The sequence below is a fragment of the Crocodylus siamensis genome, chromosome 3, assembly GCF_052110815.1.
Source record: "Crocodylus siamensis isolate JL-2025a chromosome 3, ASM5211081v1, whole genome shotgun sequence".
NCBI classification, from domain to species: Eukaryota; Metazoa; Chordata; order Crocodylia; family Crocodylidae; genus Crocodylus; species Crocodylus siamensis.
The window spans coordinates 237,479,099-237,484,265 of NC_143397.1; positions in this window are offsets into that span (position 1 = coordinate 237,479,099).

The following is a 5,167-nucleotide window of genomic DNA, read 5'->3' on the forward strand; positions in this document are numbered from 1 at the left end:
TGATCTCACATGCCTTTTTGCAGAAACATAATTAACAGTCTGGTAGCAGCTGTTACATGGTGAGGGCTCGGGGCAGAAGCTACTGGGTATCTCCTCATTTGGTTCCACTGACTGTCAGGATGACTTACATGAGCAAGGAAAAATATATGCTTTCCTGTCAATCCCTGGCTATCTACTATTCCAGTATTCTACTTTAGCATGTGCTTAAACGGCGAGATTTTGATACCCTTGGTAATGCCTTGCTTCCTCCATCCTGCTGAGTCTATCCCATGCAGGGAAGCCTGTCAAGACCATCTGGATATCGGGCAGATTTTCACTCAGGGTCCAATACAAAGCGAAGGGCAGAACATGAGCTACTAGAGGCCTGGTGACCCAGGCACTCCTCAGAATCAGCCTCTCCCCTGACTCTACCTTGTTTCAGGGATAACAACTCCTGGTGTAGTCCAGCAGAAAATTAACTACCTGCTCTCTCACACTAGCTATCCTGAGCAAGGAACATATGGCTCTGCTCAAGTCTATTGCTGTCCTGCTACCAGCTCTGGGGGAAAGTGAGCAAGTAACATAGCTCAGGGCTGTCCAACTGGTGGCCTGTGTGCAGGCCATGAGCAGCTAACATGTGGTCTGCAGACCATGATGGTTGCCTCTCCTACTGCCATGTGGTGGAGTCAGGGCCCAGTGGTCTTGTGATGCACAGCTGAGGGACCATGTGAAACTACTGTAGCTCAGACAGTGCAGGGTATCTGAGAGAGTCTGGGTGCTGAACACAGGTGCTCCATACAGCCCTTGACACTCCAAAGTTGAACAGCCCTGGCCTAGCTTAATAGTGTGACATGACAAGATGCATAGAGGCATACTTCCTTGCACAGACCTACAGCCAGTCACAGTTTACCCCTTGGGATCAATGCTAAATCAGAGAAAAAACAGGGAGGCAAAGCTCATTTCTTAAGAAAGTCGTCTCTGTATAAAAGCCAAAGGCTAGCATCTCACATGTTTGATGGAATTTTACTTGGTGGTATATGTTGGCATTGTAGTACCCCTGAAGTTCAGTCTAACCCATCAGCAGGAGCACAGACAGCTTGACTTTATCCCTTTGCTTCTTGCCCAACACTTGCAGCCCCTTCTCTGCTAGGTAAGCAACAGGATGCTGGAGCTGCCATACTCACTGGCTCTCCTGTTGGGCCTGGGTGAGTAGCTCAGGAAGCCAATGAACAGAGCACCACAGTATCTTGGCATACTTCCAGCTATTGTCAAAGACATCTGATTTATGCCATCTGGGTTAAACGACTGGGACTGTTTGTACCTATGCCAGAAAAGGAGGCATGACCCATGCTGTCACCAAGTCATTTCCTTGCTGCAGAGGGCTGGGGGAAAGCAGGGAAGGAAATGATTTGGAGGATAAAACTGCAATGCTTGCAAGACTGGGCTTTGTATAGCAGTTTGCTGTGCTGCTCTCAAACAAGCAATCAGTAATATCTGTCAAAATGGGAACTTAAAGGAAAACACTGGAAAGATACAACAACTGCTCTCTGGTTAGCAATGAATTAAAACAATCCAGTAACATGCTCAAACCCTTCGGGGGAAAAAAGAAACAAAAGAAGAGTTACTTTGTGCGTCTCTGCGCACTTTGAGGAAGGAAGCATCATTTGCTGGTATTACTTTCTACCTCTCCAAATACTGTCAAATTCATCATTCTCCTTTTCTTCAAAAGCTGGAACCTTTTCTTTTCTCTGAGATGGGAAACATGACTGTGGAGGCAGGCTGTTCTATATCACATTCCTATTAAGGCTCTGGGGCCATATCCCAGACTTGGGCACTGCCACCCAGTGGAGTTCTCAATCCCATGGACTGCAGGGATCCAGGAGATCTACTGCATGGGGAGCTCTAGGCAGCTAAGAGCAGGAACCACAGAAGGCAGCAAGTTGAACAGGCAGCTGCCTAAGCGGCTACTAGGATACGTGAAGAAGTGGATTCTCAGCTGTTAGCATTCTCCTACATTTCTCATGGAAAAAACCCCACAAACCAGAAAGTGAATCCCTACTCAATTGCACCCAGTAGTCCAATCGTTTGAGCACTCACCTGGGCAGTAGGAGGCCCATTTTCAAATCCAAATCTGCCTGATTTGGTGCAGGACCTCAAGCCTGATTCTCCCACAGCTGAGGCAAGTGTTTTAGCTATGAGGCTATAGGACATAAATGCTCACGCCCAGCAGCCCCTCTCTAGTTCCCCCTCCCCAACAAAAATGACATACCTGGCTACTATGTAGGAGAAACAAGCTCCAAGGATACTTAGTGGATGGGGTCCTCTAAGAGATGCAAGAAGGGCAAGAATCTAGGGCCAGATAGGGTTGATTTATTTAATGCTTAAATACGTGTTCAAATCAGCAGGTCCCAAAAATCTCCACCCCAGAGTGCTGAGGGAACTGGAAGAGGTCATAGCGGGACCCCTGGCACGGCTTTACAAGCACTCATGGTGCTCTGGGGAAGTTCCAGAGGACTGGAAAATGGCCAATGTGGTCCCCATTTTCAAAAAAGGGAGGAAAGAGGACCCAGGAAACTATAGGCCCATTAGTCTTACCTTGGTTCTGGGGAAGCCCTTTGAGAAAATTGTCCAGGAGCACATCTGTAAGGGACTAGAAGGGGAGATTATGCTTAGAGGCAATCAACACAGGTTCATTAGAGGCAGGTCCTATCAGACCAACCTGGCTGCCTTTTACAACCAGGTCACAAAGTCCTTAGACGGTAGGTGTTGCAGTGGACGTAGCCTTTCTGGACTTCAGGAAGGCCATTTACATGGTTTCTCACCCCATCCTCATTAAAAAAATTTAGGCGACTGTGGTGTCGACACCTACACGGTCAAATGGGTTGCAAATTGGCTGGAGGGCCACACCCAGAGTGATGGTGGAGGGGTCATTTTCAACCTGGAGGGATGTGGGCAGTGGGGTTCCCCACGGCTCAGTCCTTAGACTCCCACTGTTCAATATCTTCACCGGTGACTTGGATGAGGGGGCTGAGAAGCACCCTGTTCAAGTTCGCAGATGACACTAAGATGTTGGGAGAAGTGAGTACACTAGAAGAGAGGGACAGGGTACAACTAGATCTGGACAGGTTACAGAAGTGGACAGATGAGAATAGGATGGGTTTCAATATGGATAAGTGCAAGGTGCTGCACCTGGGGAAGAAAAACCAGCAGCATACCTACAGGCTGGGGAACTCCCTTCTGGTCAGCAGAGGCAGAAAAGGATCTTGGAGTCGCTATTGATTCCAAGATGAATTTGGCTTGCCAGCGTGGGGGCGCAGTCAGGAAGGCTAACCGTACCTTGTCATGCATCTATACATGCATCATGAGCAGGTCCAAGGAGGAGATCCTCCCCCGCTATGCGACATTTGTCAGGCTGCAGTTGGAGTTCTGCGTCCAGTTCTGGACGCCGCACTTCAGGAGGGATGTGGATAGCATAGAGAGGGTCCAGAGGAGTGCCACTCGCATAATCAGGGGGCAGCAGGGTAGGCCCCATGAGGAGAGACTATGGGACCTGAACCTGTTCAGCCTCTACAAGACAAGGCCGAGAGGGGATCTGGTGGCCACCTACAAACTTGCCAAGGGGGACCAGCTGGCAATGGGAGGGTCCCTGTAACTCCCAGTAGTGCTCGGGGGAACAAGGAATAACAGCCATAAGCTGACTTAGAGTAGGTTCAGGCTAGACATCAAGAGGTGCTACTTCACAGTCAGGGTGGCTAGGAGCTGGAACCAACATCCTAGGGAAGTGGCGTTGGCCCCTACCCTGTGGGTCTTCAGAAGGAGGCTAGACAATCCCCTAGCCAGGGTCAATTGATCCCAGCATTCTTTCCTGCCCATGGCAGGGGGTTGGACTTGATGACCCGCTCAGGTCCCTTCAGACTCTGCCCTACCAGCTAACTATGTTCCTCTTCCACCTTGTTTGAACCTCTGAGAAAACACTGATTCAAAAGATGGTGGGTCATCCTCCTCCTTAAGGCTAAGATGATGGAATATTACACAAAGTCAGGGCTGTCCCACTACGGCCCACGAGGGGCTAAGCTGCAGCCCCTGGCCTCCTACTTGGCTGCTATTCCTCCTATTGCTCTGGCTGCAATAGCTGCCAGAGTCCATGGGCTCTCCCTCCCTCCTCTGGCTTCTGCTCTCTGTGCCTGCCCCAGCAGGTGAGCAGGCGGCAAGACAGTGCAGCGCCCAGTGCAGGGAGGTGACTTGAGCATAGGTCACATGGTATAACAGGGGGTTGTCAGAACTGCATTCAGCCCCGGGGCCTGTTGCCCCCTCCCTCCCCCACCACAGTGTCGTCTCTGCTGGTGCAGACCTGGGGCATGAAACTCCTGGCCACCTATAAAAGTTGGACAGCCCTGCAAAAAGCAGACATGTTAACAGTTTTCAGGGACTCAAACAAGGTGGAACAGGATTGGACTCTAAATCCATACAGGGGTCTAATAGGATCTGGTCCCTAGTATGAGTACCCCACTGGGGCATGGATGTGAGAACTCAGGGCTGACTGGCAGCATGAGGACTTAGGCAGGTTTGACCAACCCTGTTAGGTACTTAGCTATAAGTTAGGCAAAAGCCAGTGAACACCAAAATGCTAGACTTGGGCATCCAAAGAAGCCCCTAGGTGTCCAAGTCCCTTGGTAGACTCTTTGTTTCTAACTTCTTAAAGATAAGCAAAAATTGATGACAGTACTATAATGATATCAGAAGAGACTGGCAGATTCAAAAAAAATGAAAAAGAAAATGGTGGAACTGAGACAATTAGTGCAGTTCCAGTATTGGTGGAACTCCTAAACTGTTTGTTTTCATCTCTAAGATACAGATGATTTCAAAGGTATTTCTTGCCCACTTAGGATCACTAGTACAACTGCTGATCTCTCTAGCACCAGAAGTAACTATCTGTACAACACCCCTGGCAGGTTTACATGTTAGTTTTTTAAACAATTTTATCAAAAACATCATAGATGTAAGTTTATGCTGTTGGGCCCACCTTCCTTTTAACAGGTCAGCCATTCAACTCAGACAGGTAATAAGTCACCCCACTTTCTTCCTGTTCTTGTGGTCTTTCCAGCCACATTCAGTAGTTGCATGATTTGGCAACTATAGCAATAAAATGCATTTATGGGCCTTGTTACGGGATGGGGTCCTGCAGGAT